Below are 14,519 nucleotides of genomic sequence, written 5' to 3'. Positions count from 1 at the left end.
ATTTTTAAGTTCTTTAATTTTTGGGTATCTTTGATGATGAAGATGTCAGGTAAATCAATTAAATTATTATTTTTATTGTAATAAGAAGACCCCCTGTCTTTCAGTTAAGAGCTGCCAGCTGCCTTTGATATGGAGGCTCTCTGTGCCACAGGGTCAAACTGGGACCTTTCTCAACCCGGAGATCTTATATTCCTTTTCAGAAAATCAAACGCACACAAAGTGACACAACTCCAGATTCTGACTTCAATATTTTATTTGAACATCTAGAGCGAAACAAACAGTGAAAAATGTCCTAGGCTACACAAACACACACCAGTTACCAGACAAGCTCTAGTGACGGCCGGAGGCTGAGACTAACATGCGAGGCTACTGAGCTGCTGCGTGGCTCGACAGGATCTGCAGACACACTGGGGCCGAGGAGAGGGCGGCTCTTCCCCTCTTCTCCCAGGACAGCATCACGCCGCGGCGCCCGCGCACTGACTCCTGCGGACGCTGTAGGAGGCCGGCGAGTTGTCGTGGGTCACCGTGCACACGTACTCCTCCTTGGCCTCCCACTCGGCCTTGCTCAGCTTCAGGGAGCTGCTGCGGCTGAACTTGCCGTCCCTCCCCTCCTCGGCGCTGGTCAGGACCCCGCTGGTCACTTTGGAGCCGTCCACCGTCCACTCCACGCTGGCCCCCTCGGGGGAGTAGCCGCTGAGCAGGCAGAGAAGTGTGGCCGAGTTGGCGGACAGCTCACTGGGGGACGGGGGGAACAGCGACACTGGGCTTCACGCTGGCGCCGGCTGGGAGAGAGTGAGACAGAGCAGGGCAGAGAGTCAGGACTGGTGTACAGCAGAAGACTGAGCCTCACTAACTTTGACAACACACACCGCACTTTGGGACTCCTAGAAACACAACATGCGCTTCTAAACAAAGATCAGGTTTCCTTCTACTCCTGTATCTGTAGTTTTGAAACCCAACAATTAACATCAATACATATGTTTTAAAGTTACACATATCATAAATGAGAATGCTTTCAAAGAAGCCCCTTGACATCCTTAGATCAATGTGCTACAAGTATCCTAGTGAGCAGGACAGGTCTGTGCTTGTTTGGAGCCTTTCTGAGGTTCTGATGACTCGTCACTGGAATCGTGGCACCTGGGTTCTCTGCACCAGGTGTCCTGGACCAGCCTGGACTCCAAGCTGTGACCCTGAGCAGCCTGTTCGCCTCTGATACAGATAGAACAGGTCTGCAGAGTCAGCCAGCCCAGTTTCCAATGAGTTCACTGACACTTAGACAGAGCCACCAAGTGAACTAACTCCCCATTCTACCTGCTGCTGAAATTCAGAATCAACAAATAGTGATTATTTGAGGAGGATTTTCTGCATGAAAGACTTGAAATAAGCCAATGCAGAATCTTCTCAATTTAAAGACAACATGTATTAATATATCTGCAACCCATATCACTTCACAGGATCTTATTAAACATTAAACTGTACGTGTCACTTCTCTGCGCTGTAAACTAAACTTCAGCTGTGGAGGTAATTGTTAGCTGAGACTGAAAAAAGCACAGGCTGATGCTGGTCTGGACTTGAGTAGTGCTGGAATATTTTTCATTTGTTACAAAATGTGACAAGAATCATGTAAACACACATGCCTGCAATGTATAAGCACTTTAAAATGATTTTTTGAGTTCGTACTGTATATAAATTAAAGTCTAAAGACTATCATTAGGCATTATTAATAAAACAACTGCGCTAGGTCTGTCATCTGTGTTCCACTTCATGCTTTACTGAGCAGCACAGCAGAGGAAAATGTGTCTGAAGAAACAGCTACAACAAAACCTGAAGATTTAAATTCTTTCACAAGGTTCATAAAATAACTTCAATTCTTTTGATCCTGTGCTGATCAGTACATTAGAAGTCATCAATTTCTACACATAAAAAAGTATAAAAGACTTACCTGCAGTTTGTCAGTGATTACGTTCTCAAATACTATTTTTTCATCAGCCCATCTGATCATTACTTGATCATTTATAGATAATTAAAGATAGCAGTTGTGGATTGCAAGTATATTAATATATTAATATGAACATACTGCAGTGCATTATACTAATATCAATAGCATTATTAATTTAATTACTACTATAACAAAGGTGATTAATCAACTGAAATTAATTTAATTTAATATTGAAAATAATGATGATGATTTGTAAATTCCTACACCATTCCAGTGTTACCGGACGTAAAAGACATTGAATGTTGATCATTTCTATCTTTACATAATGTCTCTGTCTAAGGAAAAAGCAACAGTATCTTTAGAAAACCATTCCATTGCAAATGGGGTGAATTTTAAAATGCCAGTTGACCTCAGCCTCAACAGTGACAGCAGCCTCCAGTTCAGTTAGATTCTGTTGCATACAGATCAGTAAATGTGTATTGAAAAATAACCTTACTTGTGATGAAGATCATCAAAAAAGCCTAAAGAGGTTTTGTTTTTCTCTGCTAAGCAAATACAATAAAAGAAAAAAAAACAGTTTTCTTCATCAGTCCTGTCTGAACGTGAACTGCAGTGATTAGACTCACTGCAGTCTTTATGTCAAATCTGATTGGCAATAGGAATTCATTAGTATTAGGAACACCACTATTAGTGGAGTTTTAGCGGTTTGTTTTTAGCCTGCATAGAAAATTAAATTTTGTAAGTGAAGTGCCTGATCTTGATTTACTTTAAGCAACCTGGCACAAAATACAAGGATAAGAAATCAATAAAACAGATTTCAGTCTCTGACACTAGGAGTGGAAACATTCTTCCCTGTTTGAACATCTATAAAAAGCATTTTTGAATTGATGACCACTAGAAAAGCTGGGGGTAATTTAGAGTTCGGAAGACTTGAACAAAAAGTTCAGAGAAGACTTTGAAAGCCAACCTGAACACAGCACACGGCTGATTGTGATTATTACAGCTGGACATGTCACAGAAGAGACTGGGCTAGAGCTGATTCAAAAGTAAGCAGGTTCTGAAGCATAATGTTACAGGACAGTCTGGCTCCAGGAGAAATTAAAGATTCTAAACTGCTAAAATGTAAAAATTCCAGGACTTTCAAGTCTGCTGAGTTGAGAGAAAGAAGAGAAGTCACTTACATTTCATCACAACCTTGGTTCCTTGTCCGAAAGTGAGCCACAGTGTTATATTACCATAGAGAGGCTGTACAAAAACCTGCAGAGAGAGCACCCAGCTCTCCTGTGCACTGCCCGCTCTATGATCACTTGGATTCCAAAACTTTAATATCTCAGTTTAATAAATGGTGATATTACTGTGCTGCTTCAAAATACCTCTTTTGTAAGTGAACATGTTGAGTTTGAGTCTTTCCTCTTTTGTTTCTATAATTAAGAGCATTAATTAAACTGTACATTAAGATCTCTAAACAAAGAACGTTTGTGTGAAAGCTTCTTTTCCCTGTGAAAGAATCAGCATTTATTTCATGAACCAGCCCAGAAGACTGGGTCACCCAAGATTGTTTAGGATCTTGAGAGAGGAAAATGCCACAGAAGAAGCTCGACTGAAGCAGCTTCTGTCCTGTCAAGATTTCCCTACTCTTCCACAAATATTCTGTACTGTACATCAGTTAAGAATGACCAAGATTAGGAGACACAAAGCACACTGGATCACAGTTAAAACATCATAATAACATTTGAAAAGACAAGAAAAGTCTGCTGAGTTGAGAGAAAGAAGAGAAGTCACTTACAGTTGACCACCACCTTGGTTCCTTGCCCGAAAGTCCACCACAGTGTTTTATTACCATAGAGAGGCTGTACAAAAACCTCCAGAGAGAGCACCCAGCTCTCCTGTGCACTGCCTGCTCTCTGTAATCACTATACTTTAATACCTCAGTTTAGTTCATGGTGATATTACTGTGCTGCAGTTCAGATCAGTTTAAAATACTTCTTTTAGAAATGAACATACTGAGTTTGAGTTTTTCCTCTTTTATTTCTGTCATTAAGTGCCCAAAACAACTCTCAAACTCTACATTTAGATCTTTTTACAAAGAGGGTTAGTGTTTGAAAGCTTCGTTTCCCTGTGATAGAATCAGCATTAATTCCACAAACCAGCCCAGAAGACTGGATCACCCAAGATCGTTGAGGATCATGAGAGAGGAAAATGTCGCAGAAGAAGCTCAACTGAAACAGCTTCTGTCCTGTCAAGATTTCCCTCCTCAACCATAAATATTCTGCACTGTACATCGGTTAAGAATGACCAAGATCAGGAGGCACAAAGAACACAGAATAACAGTTAAAACATCATAAAAACGTTTGAAAAGTCAAACAAGCCTGTGGAGTTGAATAAAAGAAGAGAAGTCACTTACATTTGACCACCACCTTGGTGCCTTGTCCGAAAGTGTACCACAGTGCTTCACTGCCATAGAGATGCTGTACAAAAACCTCCTGCTACTGCAGAGAACAGACCCTGCTCTTCAATACACTGCCTACTGCCAATAATGCTTTTCTTTCACCTTTGTAATTATAACATGTTATTTGTCTCTATCACAATTTTAAATGCACTTTATTTTCAAGAACAAAACACAAGGGCTATATGTTGGATGAAATGCAGGACACTTACAGAGAGATTTTCATAGCTTTATGTTTCACAGTTAAATGTTCTCCTCATCTTTTTAAAGGAATCATACATGCTTAGAGGTTAAATGTAGCAAATGACAATGAAAAAAGAACAAAGTATTTTTGAATAGAGGACCAATTTTAAGAGAGGAAATGTTGGTTTATTTAGAGTTCAGAAGACTGGAGCAAACTGTTCACTGGAAAACAAGACTTTGAAAGCCAACCTGTTGTTGCATTTAACCCAAATGTCACTAAACCTGCCTGAACCCAAGACCTGAATGTAATCTGTAAATTAAAGGTTTCTGGGTATATATATATAAATCAAGGTTGTTTAATCTGTCTTTGTTAACAGAAGCATTTGTAATCTGAAATTTGTGCAACACAGTATATCCACTAGATGCAATGCTGCAGTTTTAGTAGAGTCTGATGACTAACTCCTGCCCCAAGTCTGACAGAGGAATTTAGTGTTGCTGTCTCTGCTGTAATGAGTGAACACTAATGGGATTGAAGACACTTGGACACACAGTTCGATACTTCTGTTTCTTGTGAAGTTTATCTTTCCAATCTCTGATTCCCTTGTCTTTCTTCACTGTGCAACATTTGATTCTATTCTTTGTGTAATTTACCTTAATTTTAGAAGACTTTGCCTTCTGAAACAAATTCTATATATTTCCTGAAACAAAACTGTATATAAGCTGTTGTGTAGAACCATCAACACACAATGGAAGTAAGGTTTCTAATTTGTCCTATGATTGTATAACACCTGGAGGTCATTTCTGATCATAGACTATTCTTGATTCACATGTGACTTACTTACACTTAACATACCTTTGTCTCTTTCCTCAGGATTGTGATTAAATGTATTCCAAGATGAATCCACAGTGCAATAAAAGTAATGAATCTCTAGAAAGTTTAAAAAATCATCCAAAGACCACACATTCCAAATATGAAAGGTTGATTTCAGTTTCATGTAAAGGTCAGTAAAGTATGCAGTTTCCAGCCACTGTACGTTATTCCCATGAAATACAGTCATGAATGGACTGTGGACCAAGTGGTTTCAGGATCATTGAAGATTTTGTAATATCCTTCAGGATGTCAAGAAGTTCTAAATCAAGAAAGAGGTCCCTCCATGATTTATGGAAAGTCCAGAATTCCTGTTCCTCTGTTAGAAACATTTTCAGACCAACATCTTCTCCTATCTTGTGTCCTGCTCACACTGTCCAGCAGGAAAGGGCAGAAGTCGTGTGTCAAAGACTCATCTCATTTTCCCCAAAGACCCAATGAGGCAGGATCTCAAGATCTCAGGACTCTGTGATGATGTCTCCCTTTGTATTTGTCTGATGATGTTTCCCATTTACACAAGTTAATGAGTCAGGAAATTGCCTTTAATTCCTCATCCTGGATAAACAAGGACTTTGAATTCATGAGCACCCTCTTCCACAAGACAAATTGTGTCAATTTTTATCATTTGCTCTTGTTAAATGATAAGTCTCCTTGAACCTAAAGAAGATTTGAGCAATAAAAGAAACTGCTGGTTGGACTATCAATCTGATCCATAATCCATTAAGACTCTTTTGAAAGACTCCTCCTCTGTTTCATGGTCAGTGTCTTTCTGCATTTCATTCAGATCTTGCCTTGACTCCTAATCCTGGCACTTTGTTTCCATTTCCTATCCTAACACACCAACAACAAAACAACATTCCCCTTGTGAAGTGAGTAAGAGCCGTGAAGAACACAAGCAACCCTTGTAAGCCTGGAGTACTGAAGTGATCCTCGAAGATTCTCCCAACAGATCCCCCTGGTTTCTGCCTGGTTTCCCAATTAATATATATCTTACAGTCCTGCAGCCTTCCTGCCCAGTGCCAGTGTTTCAAGAGCACAGAAACTGTGCACATCGAATCCTTTCTTTAATTGTAAGTTCACTGGTGCTTTGCACACACAGGTGTTAACATGGGTTGTTGACTATGGCTACAGTTGAAATAACAGTAATTAAATGCACCACAGATTACAAACAGTAAAAAGTCATTCAAGCAACCTCACTATCTAAAACAGCAAGATCACATATTAGACTGCAGAACCATTGTCCGTGAACTTCAATTGAAACTGTCTGTTTTTGTAAAAGGCTTGATCTTCTATTTTGTATGTGTACATACTGTGTAGTGATGTACAAGATGTTACAGCATGATGTGGTGAAAAGCTATAATTTTTCTCACATGGAAACAAATTGTTTTCTAACAAAAAGTGTGATCAAGATAAATATTCAGTGTTACAAAAAAAACAAAGAATGTGAAAAATCTAGATAGATTTCACAATTGTTTGTGAAAAAAGCTGTCTCATGCTTTCTTCCTGTATCCTCGAATCCTTGTTTGGAAAAATGATAAACTCTCAAGTTTCAAGGCTAAAACTGGAAAGGGTGAAGGATTTAATTAATGTTCAGTTTATGAATCATACATAAGAAGTATTCCAGACAGGTTAGCCTTCTCAGGTTGGAAGAAGTTGCACTGTAAAATTCTGTAAACCTATTTCTTATATAACAAAGCTGATGTTTTGTTTGCTGCTCTAAAAATATTGCCTGGCACCTCTTTCACTGCAATTTTGTTAAGACAGGTGTATGTATTTTTTCAGTGTAGCTGTGAATAGTGTGACGTTTTATTCATTCAGGTACTTGTAATGACCTCATACAAAAAAAAACAGGGTCTTAGAACCATTGAGTCACATTGCAAATTGGGTTTTAGTCTGGGGTCTATGCTGTAGAACACACTGAAGAACATCAGACACAATCAAATTTCAAAAACACATTTCATTCTTTAAAACTGGCTAACAGAAGAGCTTTCAGCATGTACATGTAAATGACAGATTACTTGATCTACTATCTACTTATCTACTAAAACTACTGATCTACTATCCCAACAGGTTAGTGATCCACTAACCTAAAATGATTTGTATTAACAGGTAGTAGCCAGCACAGCAGCACACATTTGACAGCAATTAGTTTTTAATCTGCAGCTCAGAGGGTCAGTCTTCACTCTGGGATGAGCCAAGTGTGAGTGTGTATCATAGCCCACTTTATCACAGGGAACACCCACAAGGGAATATCCACAGGGGATAACACCCAGGAATTAAGAGTACTGGAGGATTCTGGAGTGTTCAGTTAAAATCTGTCTTAACCCTCCTGGCTGAGGGATGACCTCCTGGGCAGAGGACGAGGAGGCTAAGACCCCCCTGCAGATGGGGTGAAGGAGGGATGTAAAAGATGTATGTGAGGGAGAAAGGGGGATCACATACAGTATTTACTGTATAATGTTTTAGGTGAGGAAGTGACGGTCAGAGGTGATTTTGAATTACTGACAGCTGAGTCTGATTGAACCTGGCTCTTGTCATCCCTCCCGAACTTTAGTTCTGAACTCTATTCATTGGCACACTGTGTAAAAACTATCCTAGACAATAGATGAATGGTGACCCTGCTTGTCTTGAAGAATAAATCATTAGTAACTACTTCAGTTTAGTTGCAGGGATGTACAATATGATACACAATTTTTATCAATAATACTCAGAACACTGATGCTCAAGATCCAAAAACATTTTTTTACTCTGATTGATGTGTCACTAGCAGCAACAGACCATTTCCACACCACAGAGGTGAATAGAGCTCTGAGACGGGTGTAACACAAGCAGCTCACTTGCTCAAGACGACAGGTCACACAGGCAAGGGGGTGAGAGCCTTCTGCTTCTGAATCACACCATGGACAGGTTATGGTTAAACACCACTATCTGCAGTTCTAGGCTGGGAATGAAGCTGGGAATCTGGGCTGGGCTATTCCTTACACTCGGATTTCTTCAGGAGTGTTGAGAGAGGAGCCTGGGAGCTGTGGGTAGCCTCACAGACCACGGTGCCCACTGAGGACCACTGGGCCTCGGACAGGGTCAGGGTGCTGCCCCAGCTGTACAGGCCAGTGGCGTCCAGGAGGCCGGGGGGTCTTGGTGAACCTGCTGGTCATGAAGGGACCGTCCACTGTCCACTACAGGCTCCAGCCAGACAGGAAGCCCCTGCTGATCAATTGCCACAGCGGTCAGCTAATTGTTATCAAGCTGGACGAGATCTATTTTTTGGATACTAATAGCTCTGAGGGGAAGATGACCAAATTGTAGGAGATCTTAAAACGTGCAGGGAACATGTCAGAGAAAAGCACATCCAGCTTGGGTCTGATACTCCACACTTTGAACACCTCCCTACCTACCCAAAGCCCGGCGAAATAAGTCCAGGTTCGCGGTTCAGGTGCTGTTGCAAGGTCTCTCATCACAGAGTCCAAGAAGCTGCACAGCAGCTTCATAGCAATATCTGGGACAGACTTCGCCTCAAGGGTAGCGACCTGTACATTATTTCCGTCCTGAGTCTTTCTGCTCAGCACCACTGCAGAACCGGTATGGATTGGGAAGGTGGAAGCCAAAAAATTCAGGATAGACAAGAGCTTGACTTTAATCACCAGCACCTGTAACGAACAGTTCTTTCCGGACCCTATGCGGACGACACAATCCGAAGAAGTGGGGAAACACTAGGAAAACGTCATGCAGGAATATGGGGCTGAAAACAGGGGGGCGTGACCAAAGTGCGCTGGTGCACGGGGGAAGTGTGGCCGAGGCAAACAATCCAAAAGAGTAATCCATAGAGGGTATCCAAAAACACAAGAGTAAGTCCATAGCCAGGAGATCCATCCAAACAAAGAATTAAAACAATGAACCGGGTCGGAACCGGTGGACAGGGAACGGGAACGGAGATTAAAACCTTAACGGGACCAGGCGCTTCCAGATTAATTTTAATCTAAGAAACCTTTAAATTCCAAATAATAAAATCTGATAAAATCTTTAGCTTATTACAAAGTGCTGATTTTTCTATAAACCAGAAATATATGATATATGATACACAATGTTTATTTAATGTACAATACGATATGCTGAACATGCCTCCTCACAATAGACACACTTTATACAATCACTTGGCATTGACACTTCCATACAGTATGTGTTAGTTCATTTCACATTTTAGCAAAAAGTGAGAAAGAATTAATCACATTCAGTGCCAACATGGTATTTCACAGATAATACTCACAAGCCTGTGAAATCCAGCTTAATTTGTTTTAAATTACCTGTAAATTAGATTTGAAACTGTAAGTTGAATTCAGTCTGTTTTGCTTTTGGCAGAACCACAGAACGAAGGCAGAACGACAATAACAGAACAGCAGTAAAGAGACAATCACAGGAGAAGAGTGTGATTGCAATCACAAAGCAGCAGACTGAGTCAGTTTCAGGGCAGCAGCAGAGAGAGAAACCACACAGCCAGATGGTCTCTGTCTTCACCTGCCTCTCCTCATAGCCCTGAGCTGAAACCCTGCTCATCTCCCCCAGCTCTGTCTCACAGGCTGCCTCGTGCTGCACTGGGGGAACTGCATGAGCTTAACAGAGCGATACACTCCAGTGCCTTTCATCCTCCCAGACTTTCACTTTTAACACAAGCAGCCTGATCTTGTGTTAGAGGGCAATCTGCCCCATTTACACACGGGCTCCCTTTCAGCAGGTGTGTGAGGCAGCTAGGAGGGTTAGAGACACCAAAAACCTGGCTTCTGCACAAGAGCCCAAACATTGATGACAAATGAGAGACAAAGAAATGGAGATTCTTCCTGACCGAGCATCACAAAAAAATGCTTTCAGTTTCAGATTTTTCTCTGGTGAAAGTAAAATTAAAAGGAGCTACTGCACAGTCATTATGACCCATCAGGTTGTAACAAACCCTCTAACCCCATTGTGGGTCTATAACTAGCTATCCAGTCATGGTGTTGAAGTTGATCCAACTGGGTGACATCCAGCACACATTCTAGGAAGGATCTTGACAGTTTCATCAGAGGATCATGTTCTGTCAGGGGCTACTCTCAGGTCAGCCACAGGTCACAGTTCACATGGAATTTCCTGGGTCATGGTTGATGGGTAGACCTGCAGGATGCTGGTAACCACAGTCTGAGGTCATAATACGAAACAAGTGGGGGTCACTGGGGAGGTGCTAGCACAAGGGCTGATCAGTAGACAGGACGAGGTTCACTCAAGTTAAAAGCCAGGGCTGAAGCCAAGAGACACACAGGGAACAGAGCTGAGGGGAGATCTGGGAACACAGTCCGGAGACAAATCAGGAGGTCGAAGCACAGCATGCTGACAAGGCAAGAAAGCAAAGTGGACCTTGGGAATACGCATGGAGATGGATCTCAAGGGGCTCGGTGTCAAATGCAATAACAGAGCTCCAAGCTGTCTCAGGTCAGAATATTTGTACTGAAGAGCATCTGGAATGGGCTGAGTAATCCTGGTCATTGTTCAGGGCCATCATAGAGTGTGCACACAGAGAATGGGACCTGAAGCTCAGTTATGAAGGGGCTGAAGCGTGATGTTATTTGAAAGCCAATGACCTGGGGTTAGGGCTGGCACCCTCCTCTGGAGGAGCAGAGGTGAAAAAGGCATGAATGACACTAGCACTCCTCTCCTGCTCCTTCCAAATCTTCTAGGAAAGCTTTCTCCCATAGTTAGTGTTGCTGTGGAAGTTGGGGGAAGTCAGGTATGACAATCATGTTCAAATGATGTGCAGAATTCTGATAGCTGGCGTAAGACATTGTTTTTCCTGCTCTTTAACTATTTTGTTACTGAGCTATGTATAAACAGTCCAGAACACACCAGATATCAGCCTGTGGACTATCAATCATGGAGTGCACAGGGGAGCAGGTGACAAAGCAAATGGAGCAAAAAGAGTGCATGGGGCCCTGGTCATCCACATAAATGGCAACCTAGAAGAGAGGGTTCTAGACATTGCAGAGTCTTCCAATACTTCTCTTGAGAGTTCTCTCTTTCATTTTCCTCTTTTCGTTTCCTATCTGAAGGCTAAAAAAAACAGACCAAACCAAGAAAAAAAACAGGGATCCAAGCATCCAAAAGAAGAGAAAGGAAAAGCAAATGTTCTCTCTAAGAGAAAAGACAAAGAGGAAGAAACTCATGCTGCTGAGGTAGGACTCACAACAACAGGCAGCTGAGTCTGGGAGCCTGCAAGCAGCACACAGGGAAGCAGGTTACTGGGTCTGGAGGAGCAGGAAACGTGCACTCTGGGAATGGAGAGCAGGCAGCTTGATGACTGGAGAGCCCGGGGAACCAGAGAGAGGTGCTGGTGAACTCAGTCTGGAGTCACAAGTAATGGTTGCAACTGGGGAGGCAGTGTAGCCAAGCACAAGGAGCTGACTGGGAGACAGGGCGAGGTTAGGTCCAAGGAAAAAGCCAGGGTAGAAGCTGTGAGACACAAAGACAAAGCTGAGGGGAGATCTGGGAACACAGTCCGGAGACAAAGTAGGAGGTCGAAACACAGCAGGCTGACAAGGCAAGTGTTAAAGAAAGGTAGTGTGGACCCTATGAAGAATCCTGAACGATATCCAGAGACGTTTTCGAGTGAGCAAGCAGAGGTCCGTAAGTCGTAGGTAGTGGAGCCGGGCAGAAGTACCAAAATAGAAGCGGAGCCGATAACTGCAAGGAACCCGAGAGTCAAAACCAGAACAAACAGTAGAAAGCCAGAAACCGAAACCAGGAGATGTAGTTGGGAGACAAGCCAGGGTCAGGAAGCCAATATCCTAATAGAGAGTCACAGAGATTTAGAAAGAGTAGCTCTAGCCAGGATACACCCAATGCTGAGCAGGGAGATGTGAGTAAAGCAGTTTTAAATAGGCTGAGGCTAATTGACTAATTAGGAACAGTACTGGAATGCGAGGTGGAACGACAAGTCCTCCGGGGGCATGGAGTAACAGCAAGAAAGCAAAGCGGGGCTTGGGAATAAACACAGAAACGAAGCTCCATATGCTCAGTGTCAAAAACGCCCCCCACGCTCTGTCAAGCCCGAATATTTTCACTGAAGAGCACCAGGAATGGGTGGGTTTATAAACTAACCCAAAGCACTCAGAGTCTCCAGGTGATTCGATTCTGATGTAGTCGTGAAGGGAGACAGTCACTGATAACGTCACTGGCTGCTTTTTTGTAACTCCTAAGTAATAGAATTTTAAAAAAATCTGGTGGGGAATGGTAATTCCAAAACAGATAGTATCATCCATAAAACAAAAATTCCCAAGGAGAGACCAAGACTTGACACAAGCCAGCTTCACATTAGATATACTAGATACTCTTAGTGTAGAGAAGACAAGCAGTAAATAACTCATTTAAAAACTCAGCAGTGTTCATATACAGGCTTGGTCCTCTCTCGCTCCTCTTCAAAATTAAAGAGATGTTTATTGTATGTGCTCTCTTCCTTAACTAATCCCCTTATCTGCTGTCTCAGTGATATATACTAAGATGTATGAAAATGAAAGAGCAATATGTTTACCTGCAAACAGCAGAGAGATGTGTAGGCAGTTTTCCTCAATGCATGAGTCTTTTCTCAGAAGATCACACTTGACCTCATTAATGAAACACACCTTAAGGCACCAATGAAAGCACTTCAGTCACCACCATGTGGCCACAGTTGTGTACTGCAAGCAAGCTGGCGCTCGTCACCCAGGAAGCTGGAGGTTGTGCATTTCCCCACAGTCCATTTCTTTGGAGCTCATTAATATTAAGAATCACCTATCAAATTTCACCGGTATTTTAAAACCACTGTTCCTTTGTTTTTTCCATGTTGTGTCGAGGGGCTTGTGAGAGGAAGATAGAGCACCTCATCTGTTCATCTTCAAGTCTTTTCACCCCTTTTGGTTAGTCAGCCCTCCTCAAAGAGCCCCTGTCTCTGTCAGGAGCTGCTGTTCCAGTTGGTTATCAGGAGGAAGCTAGTCTAATTTGAGAACTGTCAGTATGCATTTCATTGTTTCTTTTCCTGCCCCACTCTGCCCAAGGTCTGATCCAAACTCACTCAGCAGCCCCTCACTCCTCCACATGCCCATCCTTAATGTGTGATAATTACATTATATCTGGGCAATCAGTGTGTTCTTCAGTTCTTGTTAATTGTTTCCTGCCTCACTGTCTGCGTATGATGACTTTTGATTCAGGGGAGGAAACCATCACACAGGAAAAAGACTAAACACATTGATACTGACAGAATCACTGGACATTACAGGTGCAACAGTTTTCTTGACTTTTTAAGGATAACAATTCCATTATCAGACAAAAACATACATCAACTAATGATTGTCGATCATAATGATGCTTCATCAACAGCACTGAAGCTCCTGCTTCAGATACCATTCCTTTTTCAAGCTGCAGGGTCTCTTCTGTTGCACTGTTGGCCATTATTTCTAAGATGAAAACACCTTCACGCTCTTTGCATCCTGTTCCTATGCCTCTGTTCAAACCCTGCTTACCTGTCCTGTTTCAGTTTATCACAGGAGGCTGAAACCCTGGTAGCATAGTGCCAGGAGAACAACCTCTTTCTGAACATCAGTAAGACTAAGGAGATGATTGTGGACTATAGGAAACACCAGGGAGGAGATCACACACCTATCTATATCAATGGGACTGCAGTGGAATCTATATCAATGGGACTGCAGTGGAGAGGGTCAGCTGTTTTAAGTTCCTGGGAGTTAACATCTCAGAGGACTTAACCTGGACCCACCACACCAACACCGTGGTCAAAACAGCACGGCAGTGCCTATTCTTCCTCCGTAGACTAAAGACGTTTGCCATCATCCAATCACATATCCAAGCCAACTTCTACAGGTGCATTATTGAGAGAATCCTGACTGGTTGCATCACTGCCTGGTATGGGAGCTGCTCCGCCCGGCATCACAAAGTACTGCAGAGGGTTGTGAAGTCAGCGCAGCTCATTACCGGCTGTGAGCTACCAAACATCCAGGATATCTACTCAGCTAGATGTCTTAAGAAGGCCATGGCCATTATCAAGGACCCCAGTCATCCCAGTCACAAACTGT

General features: G+C 42.4%; 1 pseudogene; it reads right to left on the bottom strand.

Annotated features, from left to right (window-relative positions):
• Positions 1-235: 235 nt before the first annotated feature.
• The window catches only part of LOC138223955 (immunoglobulin kappa light chain-like), an 86,470-nt pseudogene continuing 72,186 nt past the window's right edge, over positions 236-14,519 (bottom strand).

Source organism: Lepisosteus oculatus, chromosome 18 (genome assembly GCF_040954835.1).
Source record: "Lepisosteus oculatus isolate fLepOcu1 chromosome 18, fLepOcu1.hap2, whole genome shotgun sequence".
NCBI classification, from domain to species: Eukaryota; Metazoa; Chordata; class Actinopteri; order Semionotiformes; family Lepisosteidae; genus Lepisosteus; species Lepisosteus oculatus.
This window is presented reverse-complemented; position numbering and strand designations above follow the sequence as displayed.